This window comes from Balaenoptera musculus, chromosome 2, assembly GCF_009873245.2.
Source record: "Balaenoptera musculus isolate JJ_BM4_2016_0621 chromosome 2, mBalMus1.pri.v3, whole genome shotgun sequence".
In the NCBI taxonomy this organism is placed as follows: domain Eukaryota; kingdom Metazoa; phylum Chordata; class Mammalia; order Artiodactyla; family Balaenopteridae; genus Balaenoptera; species Balaenoptera musculus.
Genome location: NC_045786.1, coordinates 153,736,555 through 153,757,499, shown reverse-complemented (window position 1 = coordinate 153,757,499; position 20,945 = coordinate 153,736,555). Strand labels below are relative to the sequence as shown.

The 20,945-nt window shown below is 36.3% G+C and overlaps 1 protein-coding gene across 2 annotated transcripts in view; it reads left to right on the top strand.

Annotated features, from left to right (window-relative positions):
* The window catches only part of CEP128 (centrosomal protein 128), a 435,146-nt gene that overhangs the window by 131,381 nt on the left and 282,820 nt on the right, over positions 1 to 20,945 (top strand). The window lies entirely within an intron of this gene.

Here is a 20,945-nt window from a genome sequence, read left to right as displayed (position 1 = left end):
AGGCACAGCAAAAAGTTATTACTGATATTTTTTCTTTGGGAACATAAAGGGTTTCAAATCTCCAGCTGTTTGCCATGAGGTAGAGTTGATGCCTCCATCAATTTAGAGTTGTGTAGTAGTCATGAATGATGTGGCAACCATGAGTGAAGTGTAACTAGGCAGCTACCGTTTCCAGGTTGCCTTTTATCCAGCACAGATGGCGTAAGTATCAGAAAATATTAAAAATCAAAGGAAAGGGGCTTCCCTGGTGGCGCAGTGGTTGAGACTCTGCCTGACAATGCAGGGGACACGGGTTCGAGCCCTGGTTTGGGAAGATCCCACATGCCACGGAGCAACTGGGCCCATGCGCCACAACTACTGAGCCTGCGTGTCTGGAGCCTGTGCTCCGCAACAAGAGAGGCCCGTGCACCGCGATGAAGAGTGGCCTCCGCTCGCCACAACTAGAGAAAGCCCTTGCACAGAAACGAAGACCCAAAACAGCCAAAAATAAAATAACTAAATAAATAAATTTTAAAAAAAAAAAAAAAAAAAAAAAGGATCCACTAGCTAAAAAAGAAAAAAAATCAAATGAAAGAACTTCATAAAAAGAAAATGGCTTTTAATTCCTATTTTCATTATGCAAATTAGATCAAACATGGAGGACACATTTGGAAATAGATATGTATCAGTCTTACCCTGTTCTTATTAGTGAAGTTGTGTTCTAATTGTAATAAGTTGCCAGATTTGAAGAATTTCCTAAATAATAATGAAAGGTAGAAAATTGGTGTTAAAAGCATATAACTTTATATAATCCAAAGGAAATATTTAATGTTACTGTAGTCTGAGTTTCTCTTTCATCTTGTCTGTGCATCAACAGAAAATGTATCTTAATTAATTAATTAATTAACTTTAAGCTGATAGTTAAGTTTAAACACAGTCTAAAATCTCTACATTTTTTATTCCCCCCCCACCATGTTTTATGTTTTTGACATCAAATTTTACATCTTTTTGTGTATCCTTAACTGTTTATTGTAGTTACAGTTGATTTTCTGACTTGTCTTTTAACCTTCCACTAACTTTTTAAGTGGTTGATTCACTGCCTTTACTATATATTTTCCTTTACCAGTAAGGTTTTTTCCTTTCATATATTTTCCTACCTTTATAGGGCCTTTCCTTTTTCACCTAAAGAAGTTCCTTTAACATTTCTTGGAAGGCTGGTTTAGTGGTGTTAACCTCTTCTTAGTTTTTTCTTGTCTGGGAAACTCTTTATCTCTCCTTCAATTCTGAATAACTTTGCCACATGAGTATCCTTGGTTGTAGGTGTTTTTCCTCTCATCACTTTAAATAAAATATATCATGCCACTCCCTTCTGGCCTGTAAAGTTTCTGCTGAGAAATCAGGTGATAGCTTTATGGGGCTTCCCTTGTATGTGACTTGATTTTTTTTTTTTGCTGCCTTTAAAATTCTCTCTTTAGCTTTTACTGTTTTAATTATGGTATGTCTTGGTGTGGATCTCTTTGGGTTCATCTTGTTTGGGATTTTCTTTGCTTCCTGGACCTGGATATCTGTTTCTTCCAGCAGGTTAAAGTTTCAGCCGTTATTTCATCAAATACATTTTCTACCCCTTTCTTTCTCCTCTCCTTCTGGGACCTCTATAATGTGAATGTTACTATGCTTGATGTTATCTTAGAGGTCTCTTAAACTCTCCTCATTTTAAAAAATTATTTTTTCTTTTTGCTGTTCTGATTTAGTGATTTCAGCTATTCTGTCTTCCAGGTTGCTTATGTATTCTTCTGCATCACCTCATCTGCAGTTGATTGCCTCTAGTGTATTTTTCATTTCAGTTATTGTATTCTTCACCTCTGATTCCTTCTTTTTTATATCTTCTAATTCTTTTTCGAAGTTCTAATTGTGTTCTTCCTTTCTCCCAAGTTCAGTGAGCATTTTTACGAGCATTGCTTTAAACTCTGTATCAGGTAAATTACTTACGTACATTTCATTAAAGTTTTGTGTTTTTTTCCTGGGGTTTTATTTTGTTCTTTTGTTTGGAATAGAGTCCTCAGTCTTCTCATTTTGCTTCACTTTTTGTGTTTGTCTCCATGAATTCAGAGAAACAGTTACCTCTCCACATCTTGAAGATGTGTCCTTGTGTAGGAGTGTCTTTATACAGACTATGTATGTCCAGTGGCTTTTATGGAAGGGCTGGAGCCGAAGTGATCCTGGGCTTCTCCTGGGGTGTATTGGGGGCTGCTCCCTGGTGGTAGGGGTGCTGGAGCTGGAGCCGTATGGGCTGGGGCTTTGCCCAAGGCCCATAGAAGGCCACCACCTTGGCAAGGGGGCTGGAGCCAGAGGGGCTAGAGTTGGAGCCCAGCATGAACCAAGGCTTCTCCAGGGGTGTGCCAGGGATTGCCGCCTTGGTGGGGGACTGGAGAGGGAGCCTTGCGTGGGCTGGGGGGGTCTGATGAGGCAGTCTTGGCAGGACAGCTAGGGTGTTAGGCACTTGTAACTCTGCTGCCTCTGTTCTGGGACTTGGAGTAAGTTTGTGTTGCCAGTCTTTAAGAGCAAAGTCTCAGTTTTCTACAGCCCTCCAGCTCTCCTGGCTGTAAGCCCTGCTGGTTTTCAAAACCAGTTAAGGGGGCTTGTCTTCCAGGTGCCAGTCTGCAGGGCTGGGGTACCCGAAGTTGGGACTGAACCCCTTGTTCCTTAGGGAGGACCTCTGAGTTTGTGACATCTCCTTTCTCTTTTGGGTCACCTGCTGGGGGTTGACCTGCTGGGTTGTGACTAAATTACTTCTCTTCCCCTTGTACTCATCTTGGTGTGGTTTTCTTTCTTTATATCCTTAATTGTGGAAGAGCTATTCTGCTAGTCTTCAGGTCATTCTCAGAGATAGTTGTTCTATAAGTAGTTGAAGTTTTCGTGTGTCCTTGGGAGGAGGTGAGCTGAAGGTCTTCCTACTCTGCCATCTTGATCTTGCCTTCCTCTCTACATGTTTAATAAATTCTTACTAGAAATATTCTCAGAGCAGTTGTAATTGTAGGACTTTTAAAGTATTTTTATGAGAATTATTTAGCCTTTTATTCTGCTGACAAATGTGGTAAAATATATGATTATTTTGTCAAAGTTAAATATTAAAAAAAAAAACAAAACTATGCTAATGATGCCAGAGGCAGAAAAATCTCTTTGCTGAGTTGTTTAAAACCACATGTTGGTCTGTCCTCCCTCCCTCCTTCCTCTTCTCCCTTCCTTCCCATTGTTTCTTTTTATTTACCATTTACGGAATAAATTGAAAAAACCTCAAGTATGTAGACATTTAAAAATTATTTATACTGTAATAATGCTCTCATTGAAAGAGGCTAGCTTTCCCTTTGTCCTAAATTAATAGTTCTTTTACATTTTCACATGTGTTACCAGAAGAGTTGGAATTCTCTTGGGTTAGTTGGGGTAGGTTGTATAGATTTGGATATGAAACACAATTGGAGAGAAAGATTGAACATTTACTCACATATGAAATAGTTAATGACCATCTATTACATGCCAGGCACTGTTCTAGTTACTGGTGACATAGCAATGAACAAAAACCCCTCAGATTTCCCTGTTCTATGAAGATGATATTCTAAAATTGACATAGAATGTTCTTTGAGTTTGTTGCAAGTATAATTGAAATTCCTTTTGGGGGATGAAAGATTTTTTTCCTAATTTCCATTGAAAAGGATATCACAAAAAGACATTGTTCATACTCGAAGAAATTACCATTTATCAGTTTTCCCTGATTTTTCTTATTTTTAACAGTAAAATAATTAATTAAATTTATATCAGTTGTTTTAGATTTAGTGACACTTCTGATTATGGCTTGTTTATTTTTTATACTTGTGGAGGCCCTTTGAATATCTTTATTCCTAAGCTATTCTCAAAGTGACATCTAGTATAGACTTTGTGAGAGAGATATATATAGGTCATGGATCACTCAATTTAATCTCTAACAGTGGAAAATTTATTGAAATTTAATTGAAAAACATTTAGCCTCTGCTTTACTTTTGGTGGCATGGAGTATTGCCTTATACATTCTATAAAAAATGGAAATTAATCTCCTTTAGTTGCTTTTTTAGAAATCAAATGTAAGTAAGAAAAGATGCATAAAATGAGATTATTGATCAGGCCCAAGAACATTTGAATGGTAACATTTCTTGTGGTTTGTTTGATCATTAATGTCTTTCTCTTTAACCTTGACCTAACACCTCTCCTGCAGAACCTTATACAGTCTTGTAGACTCATTTTTTCTTTATCTTCCGTCCTCATTTCCATCTTTTGCCTTTGTTCTAGTTGTTCATTGTTTCCATAGTGTCCTCTTTTTGTGGAAATTCTAAAGCTTTTCCTCCCTGAAGCCTTCTTGGATTGTATCCATTGCAAGTGATAATCCTTCTTTCTGAACCATCCTTTTGCCTATGTCACTGAGGATCTTATGGCACCCATCTCACACTGTCTTAAAGTAATCTGGATATGTTTCTTTAAAATTTCAAAGCAGGTTGAAATAAAGGAGAAATGGGGCTGCAGAAGAAAGCGGTCCTGTCACCAAGACAAATCTGACCTTGATGTCCCTACCTTGGTAAAGATACCATTTTTCAGTGTCTTGTCCTCTGGACAAGACATCTGGAAACTTGAGTTTTCTGTGTCCTAGAATTAATGTGACCCAGGATGCTGGTTCATATTCATATTAATAGTGACACTTGCAAGAGAACAGTATATAGAAGAGTGCCAGTTCATTGATGTACCCTGTGGGAATCCTACGTGGATATTTATACAGTCTTCTCTTGTGCAGGGCACCAGTCTCCCAGTTTTCTGTACCTACATTTTAGAAAGCTGAATTAGTAACCAAAAAGTTGTTGGTGAACACAGAATCAGGGAGTAATGACGTCTAAAGGACTGTTTGTTCGTGGCTATGGTAAGGCTCCCCCACCCTTACCTCTCTTTAACAGCATTCTTGTACCCAGAGATCCTGTTTACTTTAGCGGATTCTGTCTTTATTCCTGGAGTGTGTTGAACTGATTTCTTCTGTCTTTCTAACAATCTCCTCTGCTTCCACTCTGATGCTTAACCTTCTGTTTACATTTTCTTTTGATATGTTGCTGTGCACAGATTTTGCTCTGGGCCATTTACCAGTATGCATTGATGTTATAATTCAAACTTGTGGCATTCTGGGAGCCACTTATGAATTAAAGACTTAGACCCTTTTCAAATCATAAATGAGTATGGGGTAAGAACCAGGTCTTATCTCAATATCCTTTTATGCACCCCCTGCAAACAACGTCTCACCCATTTTAGGCACTCAGTTAATATTTGTTGACTGAAATAATATATTGTAGAAAAACTTTACAGTTAATTTTCAAAGCTAACATTTGTTGTCCAGTCATTCCTTAAAAGCACATTAATTTCTGGAAGAGTTGTCAGTATTCAAGGGGACCTTTGCTCTTTCTCACTAATTGCATTAGTTTTTGTTGACCCAGAATATATATTTTAAGCAGTTGTTCTACACTGGGGAAAAAACAATGAAAATAGCTTGTGAAAAACCCAAATGAAAGCTACATTTGAGTTTGCATAATTTACTTTTCAAATTCTGTCTAAGACCTTAAATCTGTATGTGCATAAAAAATACTAAGTGTGGTTTTTCTCTTCTTCTAAACTTGAGTTGAACCTCATTAACCTTGATAGGCTATTTGTATTCATAAGAATTCCAAGCATCCTTGATCAATGATTCCTCCTGATTTAATCTCAGCCTTCATGTTCCATCAACTTACTCTTCTTGGAAAAAAAAAAAATTTGACTTTTAAATTCAATGAAGAACTTCAAAGAAAAAAAAGCAAGGTGCTGTACATAATATAGATTAAGTTTTGAAAGTGATAATTGAGTGACAACTGACATGATTATTCATTAGCAGAAACTTGGGACTGTAATGCCAGCACTTCCTTTTAAGAAGAGAGAAGATTGTGGAAAATAAATGATAATCAATAATAACTTTTTTATGATTAGTACAGTAGAAACAGAAGGAAGATTGTTCCTTTCATGCATGCTTTTAGGATAAACTGTTTTGATTTTTGCATTTTTTATATAAAGCTGGCCACTTTCCTATGCAGTAATGCCCACTTCAATACTACTTTTAAACCCTTCTTAGAGACCTATGGTCTTAGACATCTTAATAACCTTGTCTGTAATTTCCTATTGTACTTCTTTTTTTAAAATCTTAATAATTTCTTCCTTATCCAAGGGCATGTTGTAAAATAAGGTATTACCTGAGCAATAAGTAATATTTAATATACAGGTTAGATTATAAAGAAAAATATTGGTAGCAAAACTTTATAGAGAAAGGCTAAAATTGTGGAACCTAGTAGAGATCAAGTCTGCCACTATTATTAACCAAATTAACTCTCACATTAGGACAATTGCTAAGACCGTAGATGCACTGTACTCCAAGTTCTTAAAAAAGATGATTATTGGCAGGGATGCTTTACAAGTAAAAACTCTAAAACTAAACAAACCTTTATACTTCCTGAAAGATTTAGCTTAATTCCAAGGTCTTTCATCTATATGGAAAAAATAGGAATTTTAGGAGTTGTGAAGAAAGGCCGTTTTTCTATTTTCTGTAACTGAGTTGCAACGAATATTTCCATAAAGCCAGAAAGTAGAAGTGGACTGAGCATTTTAATTTTGCTTTTAAACTATCACTAATATTTATTATAATTTATCGTTTGAATGTGGTGAATAAAGAAATAATTTAGGAATAAAAATGTCCATTTTCAAGTTCTTTCTTTTCTGAAATCATGATGATTTCTGCATCATTTTTTACATATAAATTGAATATGTAGGCCTTTGTGATTCTTTGTGTGTATATGATGTGTGTGTGCTTGTTCGTGTGTGTGCATGCATGCTTGAGGTGGTGCTGAGAGAGGGAGAAACTTACATTCCTCACAAAATAATGATGTATCGAAAACATATATTAGCTATAGATTTAATATTTAAAGCAATTATAAAGATAAAATATAGCCTTGGGAATAATGATTGAAGGACTTGCTTTAGAAAAATGGGTGATATGAAACAAATGAGGTAATGTTCTTTTTTTTTTTTTTAATATAGTTATTTATTTATTTATTTATGTATTTTTTGGTGTGTTGGGTCTTCGTTTCTGTGCGAGGGCTTTCTCTAGTTGCGGCAAGCGAGGGCCACTCTTCCTCGCAGTGTGCGGGCCTCTCACTGTCGCGGCCTCTCTTGTTGCGGAGCACAGGCTCCAGACGCGCAGGCTCAGTAGTTGTGGCTCACGGGCCCAGTTGCTCCGCGGCATGTGGGATCTTCCCAGACCAGGGCTCGAACCCGTGTCCCCTGCACTGGCAGGCAGATTCTCAACCACTGCACCACCAGGGAAGCCCTGAGGTAATGTTCTTGCCTCAGTAATTGATGGTTATTCATTTCTTGACTACCACAAATGCCATTAAAAGGGGGATAAGTAGACTTTATAATAATCCAATTTAAACTGTTCGTGCATTATACCTGTAGTCCTAATCATTACCTTATCATTAGAGTGATTTTAATTTGATAGCATATCATTTTAAGTGGAAAACTAAATTGTTTTTTAGGTGTTTGTTTTCAGGCAACTTTCTACAAGTGGAAATGAGATTGTACTGAGCCTTAAACCACAAAAAAGTCAACACGTTCATTATACTCTTGGAAATGTTCAAATAGTATGAATTATCTTTGTAAGAAAATTAAACTAAATTATTCATATGCACTGAGAAAACATTCTTTTAGTTTTTAATAAGTATCCATGGCTAACATAAAGGTTAATGTTAGCAAGTTTTTTCAAATCTATTAAATGCATTTAGTCTCTAGTACTTCACTGGGTGAAGTATGTGTTTATATTATGCAGTCTTTTATTTTGGGGGAACCTGTAATGATAAAATGTTAGACTGTTTGCTCTTCCTTAAAGAAGATTATAAATTAGGCAAACTTTTGGCAATTCTGATTAAAGAACAGTACCTCCTACTAAGAAAAACTAGAAAAGCTGGGGAAGACATATATTTTAAAAAACCTGTTTGAAGTTATCAGAGAGTTATCTGGGGACAAGGACAGGAGAGATCAAGTATTCTGTTAAGGAGTGGAATGCAAATTGACGGGCCTGACACTTAGCATCATTTTCCCTTGTAATGGGTTCTGAATCACAAATTGAGCAGAGTTTACAGCAGAGCTTAGGCCCATTGAAGAGGAAGAGCCCGGTGAACATCTTGCAGTTTCAGTTGGGGATACCCAAAGGGCTAAACTTCTGGAGTCTGGGTGAACTGAAAATACACTAACAGTCACAAAGACTGTAACATAGCTTTGAATCTGCTTTGATTTTATCTGTCCTTATCCTTACTGCCCATTTACACAAAAGTACAGTTGACTCTTGAACAACATGAGTTTGAATTGCATGGGTCCACTTATATGCAGATATTTTTAAACAGTAAATATTTCAGTACTACATGATCTGTGGTTGGTTGAATCCATGGACGTGGAGGAACCATGGATACGGAGGGCCAACTATAAATTATACTTGAATTAAACCCCTGTGTTGTTCAAGGGTCAACTGTAAATCTTTTGGGGAAGAAGGTATGATCATCCTGAGCCCTGATACTATTTCTATAATTTGTCATACAATGTCTAGCCTTTAATCAAAACTTAGCAGGCAGATCAGGAAACAAAACCACACTACTTTTTAGCAAGAGAAAAAAAAGCAAGAAATAGAAACCAGCAGATAGACTATTCAGATATAGGTGTTAACAGAAGTCAACTTTAAACGATGGTTATTAATATGTTAAGAAACTAGTTTATAAGATATTTAATCCTAGCAGAGAATAGGACATTATGAAAAGAATCACTAGAAATCTGAGAATTGAAATATATAATAACTAAATTAAGAGCTGGATAGGTAGGTAGAGTTTAACGGAAGATTAGACACATTTTTTTTTTTTTAATTCTCTAAAGAATTTTATGAGGCCTCCATCCATATATATGCTTAGGATGTATAATGTAGTATGTGATTTGGTTTCTGGTTTTGTGTTCTGTTTTTTCTGTTTTCTAATTGGCAATGAGAAAAACAACTTATGCAGTCGTTTCACTCAATACATTTTGATTAAGGGGCTGTTAGGTGTTGGGTCTGGTGCTAGGATCTGGGTGTACACAAATGAAATCAACATTGCCCTCAATAAAGGCACAATCACTGAACTTGAATTTAGCACTTAAGTGTCAATTCGCTCGAAAAACCAGGCCTCTTCAGTGTGGGTGGGCAGAATCACTGTGAGGCTTAAAATGGAGAACCAGGGGTATGGGCTTGGGGCCTTGAACCTTTGGAAGTGGGCATGGGGCTCCTCCATCCCTACTGCACCAAGATGGCTCCTACCCTCCAAGGACAGAACAATATATATATTATATTGTTCATATATTATTATTATATATTATATATATTATATATATATAAAGGCAAAGAGTCATCAGAAGACAAAACAGCAGAAATATCTTCAAATAGAAATTGGTATTTGGTGATTGAACATCTGAAACAATGGTTTCATAGTTTTACAGATTTAATGATTTCATTATTATGTCACATTCTTCATTTATATTTGTAGCCTTGGGTATGTGCACAGCCTCCATGACCACCAGGGATGATTATTATTTTAGCTGGACTCTCTTTGATTGTCTATTTCCCTGCTCCTCCCATTCAGCTCTGGCTAGGCTGACTTTGTTGTTATCTCACTTAGCTTTTAGCCTCTCCACTAACTGCTAGCTGATTTTTTTTTTTTTTTTTTTTTTGACAGTGCCCTTTGGTATAAATTGCTCCACAATCTGATTCAGTTAAAGTTGGGCCTCTCTGCAAGGGTAGGGTGTTGCCAGTCTTTGGGGCATTCTCTGATCCCAAGAGAGCTCTCCTTAGCTATCCTTTACTTGATTCTCTCTATTAAACTTCTATCTGATCTGTTGTTTCATTTGTTCCTACTAGTGATATGGAAACCACCAGCCTCTTAAATGCTCACACCCAAGATCGCCATTGTTTTTGACATCATCCTTAGAAATGAATTTTCTTATGCTCTGTTACAAATAACAGCAGAGCTGTTGAGCTTTCTGTTCACATGACCTCTCTCCTTCTCAGCATGACCTCTGCATCACTGCATTGGAGCTGAATTCAGGGACTATAATTTGTTTCCCTCTGGAGTGATACTCCAGCTCTTCAAGTGTGGTGTTGGGTAGGGATGGTAGTCTCTGATCTTCACAGTTTGCCTCTTTTGTTATGGACCCTTCACTGTATTGAATGAACTTGGGCAGGGGCAATCTAGATGTACTATGCCTTTTGCCCTACAAGTGGGGGTTGGTTGGGGGAAAGGAGACTTGTCCTTTGGCTGTGCCTTCTTGGGATAGAGCTTCTGCAATTCTGATCTGGGGGCCTGCCCCTCTATGGGTGAATTTGTAGCCCTAGACTGGGAGCTGGGCATAGGGGAAGTCCTGTCTTCTTGGGCTATACTTGCCTGGAGTGTTGCTTCATTCACACTGAGCTAGGGAAGCATACATTGGAATAGATTGTGGCTGAGATGCCACAGCCTCTCATTATTACCAAGATTTAATAGATTTTCTTAAATAAATGTTTCTTTATTTGCTCTATGCTCTTAGGACAATTTCCAGATGTTTTAAATGGTTTTTATTTTTTAAAATAATTTTTACCAGTTAACTGGTTGTTTTGCTGGGAATAGGGTCTGCTAACCTCCTTACATTGACATTTGGGAGGTCTTCCTCCTTGGGAGAAATAGTGTACCAATTAGGAAAAAAATATCCACTCTGAGTCACAGAGAGACAAATGATGGAAAATATGGAAACATTTATAACAGATATGTGGGACATAATGAAAAGTTCTGAAGTTCTAATGTATATATAATAGGAATCTTAAAAGCAGAAGAGAGAGGCAGAAACAATATTTGAAGAGAAAAGACATCAGTTCCCATAATTAAGAAGTCCTAAGAATCCCAAGCAGGACAGATACAATGAAAATCACAACTAGACATGTCATAGTAAAATTAGTAAAACCAAAGAGAAAGAGAAAACCTCAAATGCAGCTAGAGGGGAAAGAAGATGTATTACCATAAATGATCAAAATGGAAACCAGAAGAATAGGAAGATGTCTTCAAAGTACGGAAGTAAAATAATTGCCAATCTAGATCCATACCCAGTGAAAATATTCTTCAGAAGTGAAGGTGAAGTAAAGATATTTCTAGACAGCAAAAACTGATGAATTCAATTTTAGCAGAACTGATACGGTAAAGGTAATTTTTTGAAGAGGAAAGAAGAAAAATGTAGCAAGGAATGAAGACCAATATATGGGGTAAAAATTTGGGAAAAGTCTAAATGAATATTGACTTAAAACCAGTCGTAATAATATCTTTTTAAAATTATTTAGAAAATTAAAATTACATCAATAATACTGCTTAATTTGGGAATTGTACATTAAGTTGAAGTGTTTTTAAAGTCCTTGGTTCTAAGATGAAGAAAGTTGTAAAATTACCAACCTAAATGTTAATAAGTCAAGGATGCATATAGAAATCTCTAGGGTAACCACTAAAAGAAGAGTAATGGATAAATAACTAATACAGGGGAAGAAAATGAGAGCATTCACAGTGTCAGATAAACAAAGATTTCTTACTAGGACACCAAAAGCATGAATCATAAATGAAAAAATATATAAATTTGGTTTTGACAGAGTTAAAAATTTCTGCTTTATGCTTGGTACCATTAGGAAAATGAAAAAAAGAAGCCACATTGGGAGGAAATATTTACAGTACATATATCCAATTTAGGACTTGTGTCATCTTTATATATCATTTGTGTATATTTGGTTTATTCCAGTAGTGCCTGGTTGATTTAAATAACATTTGTAGAGTAACCAGCATAAGAGAAAAAAACCATTATTACCTCAACAGATAAAGTATTTATGAAAATTCAACATCCATTAATTAGGGAAACTCTTAGTTAAAAGGAAGAGAGGGAAACTTCTTGATACTGAAGAGTACCTACTGAAAACCTATAGCAAACACCATGCTTAACAGTGAATTATTGGTTGTAAATGAGGCAAGCACTTCCCTCTTATTCAACAACATACTGGGACTCCTGGTCCAGGCAATAATGAAAGGAAAAAGAAAGGTATCTCTTTGGAAAGGAATTAATTATTCTGTCTTTATTTCCAATTGATATTTTAAAAATCCAACAGGCTATATAGGTAAATTACTAACATTAAGAAGTGATATATTTCAGTTAAGACACAAAATCAAATGTCAAAATAAAATGAACTTTGACCAGAGCTTTAAAGCTAAACCAAAAACAAACAAATGAACCCAGTGAATCATTTTCAGTCACATTGCTCCCACAAAACACATTGTCCTAAGTATTTATTTTTATTGAGAACAAAAAATTTTTTTGCACTCTTAAGTAAAATTTATGCAATTTGTTTTAAACTTAGAAAAGAGAATGTACATGATCAACATTAGAAACAAGGGCTCTATCTGTAGATATAAAGGATAAGAAAAATTAGAAAAAACATCAAGTGGTTGCTCTAGGTTAGCAGGGTCCAGTAGCCCTCCAACAGTGATAGAGATGTTTTGTATCTGCACTGTCCACACAAGTTAGCCAGATGTACCTATTGAGCACTTGAAATGAGGTCGGTGTGACTGAATTTTTAATTTTACTGAACTTTAAATATCAGTGTAATTAACAGGTGGCAATGTGATTAGATGGTATGAAATTGGCTTAGGAGCCATATCTTGAATTCTCATTGGTATGGAAAGCACACTGATTTTACTTTGATTGTCTGAATGTGGTCTGGCTGTGTGGGGTGAGGATCATATTCTTTGACTTTATTGAGGGGCTGATTATAGAAGCATTTCTCAAAGCCATCCCCTTCTATGTCTACCATAGTTAAAAAAGGGATTATTTTTATTTTTCCTTTTTTGTGGTAAAGTACACATAACATAAAACTTAACTTCTTAACCATTTTTCAGTGAACCGCTCAGTGGTACTAAATACTTTCAGATTGTTGTGCAGCTGTCACATCATCCATCCCCGTCCCCACTGAAACTCTACACATATTAAAACAGTAACCCCCCATTCTCCCCTCCCCGCAGCATCTGGCAATGACCACTATACTTTCTGTCTATGATTTTGACTACTCTAAGTATCAATACCTCATGTAAGCAGAGTCATATGGTATTTGTCTTTTTGCGATTGGCTATTTCACTAAGCATAATATCCTCATATCCTCAAGGTTCATCCATGTTGTAGCATATTGCAGAATTTCCTCCCTTTTTAAGGTTGAATAATATTCATTGTATGTATATATATATGTGTGTGTGTGTGTGTATATATATATATATATATATATATATATATATATATATATATATATATAGCTTATCCATGCATCAGTTGATGAATAGTTGGGTTGCTTCCACATTTTAGTTATTGTAAATAACACTGCTTTGAACATGGGTATCCAAACATCTCTTCAAGACCTGCTTCCAGTTCTTTGGGGTACATACCCAGAAGAGAAATTGCTGTATCACATGGTAATTCTGTGTTTAATCTTTTGAGGAACCACCATACTGTTTACTAGAGCAGCTGTACCATTTTATATTCCCATCAACAGTGCACAGGTGTCCAATTTCTCCACCACTTGTTTTCTGTTTTCTGGTTTGTTTTTTTTTTTAAAGTAGTAGCCACCTGAATGGGTGTGAGGTGGTATCTCAAGGGATCATTAGTTTTGTTCAAAACACTATTTACTTTAAAAAAAGAAAATAGACCTCTTTTATCTCATTTAGCTTTCCTTAGCTTCTCTTTTCTCCTCCTGTCTAAAATAGAAAAATTGATTTCTCCCAATTGCACAAGGTTATTGTATCATATAAGATAACGTGTCTGATCTGTTTCAAATAAATCGTAATGCTCTATAATGATGTAGAGCAATAATATTGTGTTATGTTACACTTAGTTTCTCCTCTTCATGATATGTCATGTAATTAGGAATAATATTTCTTTAGTTGAACTACGTAATTTATCTTCATCCTCTCAGCTGCCACATCAACACTGGAAAGTCACAGGTGAACATCTTTCTCCGATACCTGCTTTGGGCTGTTGCATTTCATAGCAAGTGTGTAACCACAGGTTGTTCCACCTCCAACAAGGGTTGTCCCAAATACCAATCTGCTTAAAGCAGAACAGTTTTATCCTATCTGTATTCAAATTTTCTTTTCCCAAAGTGCCTACTTTAGTTAAACATCAGAGTTGCAGAGTTAAAATTATCAGTCTATAGAGGGTGAGAAAAATTAAGAAAACGCAAATGTACTTTGAGATATGTGTGCCAGGGTCAGAATTCCCCTAGTGTGTTGCTGGGGCCTTAGATGATAATTATATGTCCCCCTGTGTTTTAAGTTAAACGCTCTGAAGAAATGTGTATTTAAAATGTTCCGTGTAGTGAACATCACTGCTAATGAAGAAGTTAATATTTTATTTCTTCACAAAGAGATGAATGTATTTAATTAATTGAACATTATTTTGTGTACTTTGATTAAGCTTAGTATCATGGTTCATTAAAAAGTACAAGGAAACTGTAGTTGTATGAAACATATGTTCTCATAGGATTTGTGGAGAAATAATTATTTTTAATCACTGAGAAAGACTGAGGAACCTATTATTTGGAAGTAATGTCCTTTGTGTGTCTCTGCTTCATTGGGTGAAAAGAAAATGATAATAGTATATGTGGTCAAAATTAGTATGATAGAAAAGACAGAAGGTTACGTTTTTAAAGGCAGAATATTTGTGACATGGTTACCATAATGGCCCCTGATGTTTTATGTGGCTGATCCCTCACTCATTAAGGGTTTGAATCAGTTTTTAAAGATTATTAATACGTGTTTTGCTTGAGTTAAAAATAATTGACTCATAGATTTTAATTATATTCTACTTTCAACCAATCATGACTTTAAAAAAAAGTTTTAAATAGTATGATCCCAATGAGTGGTGGCCTATTTTAGCTGCATGTAAATATATTTCGGTGCTACCACACTTGTTTTGATTGATTTGAGTTCTTTTATTAAAAGAGACTTGCCTTAGTTCTTCCTACTGTGGAAAATTGATTAGTTGTCCTCTCGGTATCTGTTCATAAAACACCTGAATTATGCTGAAATGAATGAGTTCATCAAGACATGTAAGAATATGTCAAGTTAATTTCCCTGTAGAGGTGATTGGGGCATGGCTTAATTGAGAATCTGAGAATTTCTGGTGAAATCCTATTAAATCTGTTAGTTCTTTTATTTACTCAGTAAAGGCAAAACTTCATAATATCAGTTAGGGTTTAGTGTGGGAAATAGAACTGCTTTAGGTATTTTATACAATAGTTGTTTATAATGATGGCAGATGTGGCCCTGCCTAGGCTTCCAAGAAAGGATGGATAGCACAAAGGGGGAGATTCACTACAGAACAGAATAAAATTTATCTTTTATGACCTTGCTGGCAAGAAGTAAAAAGACAAATTAGCAAGTATATGGTCCCTGCCTCTCTTCCACATTCTAAATCTCTCTGCATTGCATCTAATTTGCCCCTGGAACCTAGCTCTAGGGAGTGCTGAGCATTTGGTTTTGTAGCCTCCGTGGAATAGGAGAGTATATTAGGAAGTGGGGCTAGAGGCTGACTACTATAGGGTCATACACAACAGTGCAGTAATCAGGTTTTTCTTTCTGTTGAGAAACATGACCTTGCCTTGTCTTTTTCATAGCTTTTGAGCCTAACCTTGTGGTACTCAGCAAACGCTGGTTGAATTCATGTGAGACCTAATATCACATTTACAAACACATATCCATGCATTAGTAATGTTATATTCAACCTGTAGTTTCTTTACAGTTTTTTTTTTTTTTAAAGCTTCCTGTCCATTTTAGTTGAAACTAAATCATCTATGAATGCAATTAACTGGTCACATGAAAATGAAAATGTTCCAACATGCTGGAAAAGAGTTTAATTTCAATAGTAACAAAAAATATAAAATTTTAATATTTTTTCCTGTTACTTGAGTTAATCATCTTCCTCACTGGGCTCTTCGCATCTCATTTTGGATATAATGTTACTGTTTTCTTCAGTCCTCATTTTCATCTTGTCCCTGCTTTAAGGAATTCATATTTTGGGCTGGAATTACTGAACAAATACATTGTTCACATAGTGTTAAAGATGATTAACTGAATTCTATTTCAAATGGTATTCTACTTGAGGCTTGCTATTTATTAGCTTTAATGTCACTCTTTTTTTTCTTGTAATGAACTGAGCTTTATGCTTTAAATATCATTTTTGTTTCGGTGTATCATTTTGATACATTCAAACAGTTACTACTTTTACTCTGTTGGGTTTCTAGAAACTGTATTGTAAAACAGATTATTCTATTGTGGTTTGTGTGTTTTTAAATGGTAAATATTGTAATTAAGAGTTGTGTTTCCAACCAAGGGTTTTTAAACCAAAATATTTTATGCTTAAAATGAAGTTGTCGGGCTTCCCTGGTGGCGCAGTGGTTGAGAGTCTGCCTGCTAGTGCAGGGGACACGGGTTCGAGCCCTGGTCTGGGAGGATCCCACATGCCGCGGAGCAACTGGGCCCGTGAGCCACAACTACTGAGCCTGCGCGTCTGGAGCCTGTGCTCCGCAGCAGGAGAGGCCGCGATGGTGAGGCCCGCGCACTGCGATGAGGAGTGGCCCCCGCTTGCCGCAGCTGGAGGAAGCCCTCTCACAGAGGCGAGGACCCAACACAGCCAAAAAAAAAGGATAAAATAAATAAATAAATAATTGGAAAAAAAAAATGAAGTTGTCATTGATGCCAAGATGTAAAAATTCTTAATCTCTATAATAATTAAAATTTTAAAATATTCTTTATTTTTGGTAAAGTGAGTATAATACAAACACCACATAATTTTACAGTGCGTGTGTTTAGTACACTAAAAAGTGTGTATGTATAGGTACAATTATTGTATTTTTCATTAGTAAATAGAGTCTTTACAAATGATTGTATTTCCATTTGGCTTGCCCCTATTTTGGTATTTTTTCCAAACATTACAGAATCAAATTATTTGAATTCTTACAGAAGGCATTATTTGTGAATATTTGGGAAAGGTGTCTTATTGATCAGATTTTCTTGTTAATCTTTTTCCTCTTCCCCATACTCCTTTCAATCCTGTTTCCCCTACCAACACCAATGTTAAGGGCATGTCCATCTTGAAAGAAGGCATCAGAGGGAAACAGGGCAGGAGTGCTAGGCATGCTCTTGCCTTAGTGATGTTGGTTGTTTGAGTTCTGGGATTGGCTGGCATGAGCATTCATTGTCTCTATCTCTGTTTCTGTCTCTCCCCCATCCTTCCCTCTCTTTCTCACTCTCTGTTTATTACTTTCAGCAGCAACCGTTGAATTATCTTCTTTTTGTTCCCTTTGTCACTCCCTAATGTTGTTCGGGGCTCTTTTCTTTGGACAAATAATTATTGTTAGAAAACATTACATAATCAGATAAAGACACTGAAGAATAAAACGTAAGTATAGATTTGGTAGCATAAATGGGGAAGAGGCAAAATTTGAAATAGAGAAGAAAGAATTGCTCATATTTATCACATTTATTCAAAATAACTTACATGTCTGTTTCCCCAACTAGGCTGTATGGTTCTCCAGAGGAGTAGAACATAGAACCATACTGTCTTATTCAGCTTTGTGTCTTGGCAGCTTGGTTGTTGCTGAATGCGATAAGTGTTTATTGGACTGAATGGAAACATATCTGTATTTTCTTTAGGAAGACTGACAAGTGTCAATAGTGGTTTTTTTTTTTCTTGTCTCTTAAATGCCACTGTTCCTTCTTGTCTGTTATAAACCAGCTCCATTAAATTTGATTGCTGAAATTGAACTTAGATGAGAGAAGAATTGGTCCTCAAAGTCCTTTCCTGCTTTAAAAGGAGGATCTTCAATGATTTTTAACGTTGCTATAATATTTTACTATCCTAGTGTTAGGATAATGTCCTTTGGTGATTAATCTTTCTCAAGCACATGTCTGATCCTGTTACACCCTTGCTCAAAACTGTTGAAAGCTTAAACTGGATTTTGGCGTCCCCGCAACCTGATTTCTCAACTTATCTTCCAGTCTTTTTTAGCCCTCTTGAGCTATTACTCTTCATGAGCAGCCTCAGATGGCCTGCCCACTCTGCGGCTCTTGCCCATGCTATCATTGGTCATGGATGCTCATCTCCTTTCCATCAGTGATCCAGTCTTTTCTCTTCTTTACACTTTAGTTTGCCCAATGTGTCCTTATTTTGTCTCCTCCTTTATGAGGTCTTGCTGATCAGAATAGTTTCTCTTAAATTTACAAACTTAAATCCTGTTTCTAGTAGTTACCATTGATATTGCTTCCCTCCTGCTTGGTCATATTTGCCCCAATCAGTATTTCTCATACAGTACTTTTCTGGTTTTGTTTTAACCCAAGTCAACCTTATCCTGTGGTTTTTCTGTCTGTTTCAGAAAAATTTCTAGAAACTTCTATGCATCAGAGATTGTATAATTCCTATTCAGGATTTCCTTCTGTCTCAGGAAGGAACATGGCAACTTATTTAATTATTAAAAAGGTTGGCTAGTATCCAAGTCAGTAATATAGTGATGTGGGATCAATATTGGTTTGAATATTAGGGACCTGTGGCTGAAAACTATCTCCCTTGTCTGGGATTGATCACTTTATCTTCTGCTGCCTTCAGTTTCCTTATCTCTAAAATGTAGGCATTGGATTGCTTCTTTAATTCTAACATTGTTTCCAGTTAGTTATAACAAGCTATCATTGTTGAGTTCCTGAAATGTGCCAGTCACTCTTCCAGCTGTTTTATCTAAGTGACCTCATGTAGGTCATCATTCTTCTGTGGTGTAAATGTTACTGAGTCCATTTTATAAATTCACTTGTTACTGTGGTTCACAGACAGTAAGCAGTTCTTCTAAGGTCATAGACTGGCAGAGCTGGGATTTGAACTCAAGCCATGCTCTTTCCATGGTGTGCCACCATCTCCCTATAGGTGTTACTTTTGAGTCTTTTAAGTCTAGCTGTTTTCTCATTACCATTACAAGTTTCCACATGAAGTACATAATACTGTATACGGAAATGTTTATTTAAAATAAAGGCCATTCACTGTACCCTGGCTTATTTGGGGCCAGGTTTTCACTTTTATTTTATTTTTTTAATATCTTTATTGGAGTATAATTGCCTTACAATGGTGTGTTAGTTTCTGCTTTATAACAAAGTGAATCAGCTATACATATACATATATCCCTATATCTCTTCCCTCTTGCGTCTCCCTCCCTCCCACCCTCCCTATCCCACCCCTCTAGGTGGTCACAAAGCACCAAGCTGATCTCCCTCTGCTATGCGGCTGCTTCCCACTAGCTATCTATTTTACATTTGGTAGTGTATGTATGTCCATGCCACTCTCTCACTTTGTCCCAGCTTACCCTTCCCCCTCCCCGTGTCCTCAAGTCCATTCTCTAGTAGGTCTGCATCTTTATTCCCATCCTGCCCCTAGGTTCTTCATGACCATTTTTTTTCCCCTTAGATTCCATATATATGTGTTAGCATATGGTATTTGTTTTTCTCTTTCTGACCTCACCCTGTATGACAGACTCTAGGTCCATCCACCTCACTACAGGTAACTCAATTTCGTTTCTTTTTATGGCTGAGTAATATTCCATTGTATATATGTGCCACATCTTCTTTCAGGTTTTCACTTTTAAATGTTCACTAAGGTGCCTAATCTTTTGTGTGTGTTGACTGTCAATTAAGAGTAGAGGAGAAATTGTATTTTGTTGTATTTTAGTTACATTGTTGAACAAATAATCATTGTTGCCACTTACACCATAGTCTACTTTTTGTCCCTTAATTAATTCCTCATGGAAAATGTTTTAAATGTAGGCTTAGCAATTCTTCTTCATGAATATGAGAAATGGGAAGAAGGTGGGTGGAAAGATTTTTGTATGCTAGACAGAGCTGATTTCTTTATTCTGTAAACTTGCTCCATTATTCTCCTACCTTATCCAATTTTTCCACTTTTGTAATTTCAACTTGATAAATATCCCTTGTAATCAAAATATGTAAAATTATGACCTTAGATGTGTGATCCGTTAACGCTAGAATTTATGGTGGGTCCTATCCACATTATTTTTTTAATAGAATATCTCTCTCTCTCTTTTTTTTTTCCTATTTGTGTTTTAATGCCTTATTCATATGAGTAGGCCATCTGTAATTTTCTTAGAATTTGAATACAACCACTGCAGCTATTAAAAAGGGAGCCAATGGCAGCCAAAGCCAACCAAGTTTAAAGGGAGAGAGTTCTTTTCTATCAAATTCTAAATGCATTGTTTTACAGGTATTATTTATAGTTAATTGTTTTTTAATTAAGAACTTATTTAGGCCGTTATTATCGATTTTCATTTCTGTCTGTTCTTTGTCCATTTTACTACTGGGAAGAGAAGAGTTAACTTAATAGGCCTGAGACAGCTTTCCTCAGGAGGGCCTGCTTGCAAGGTAGGCCCTTGTCTGGCATCTAGGAACTTGAGTGATAATCATTTCTCTACACTGATATGAAACCTTCCCTAAATGATAAGGGTAGCTCACTGTGACTGGACCTTTTGTACAAACAAAATGTGGTTTATGCTGAAGACCTGCTTTCCTTCTGGGAGTCTGGAATTTTGGTACATACTGGGCAGACAGTGCCTAAGTGACTAGCCCCTAATTAAAACTATGGGCACTGAGTCTCTGATGAGCTTCCCTGGTAGACAACACTTCACACCTGTTGTCAGAATTCACTGCTGGAAGAATTGAGCATATCTTGTGTGTTTCCACTGGGAGGGAGAAGACTCTTGGAAGCTT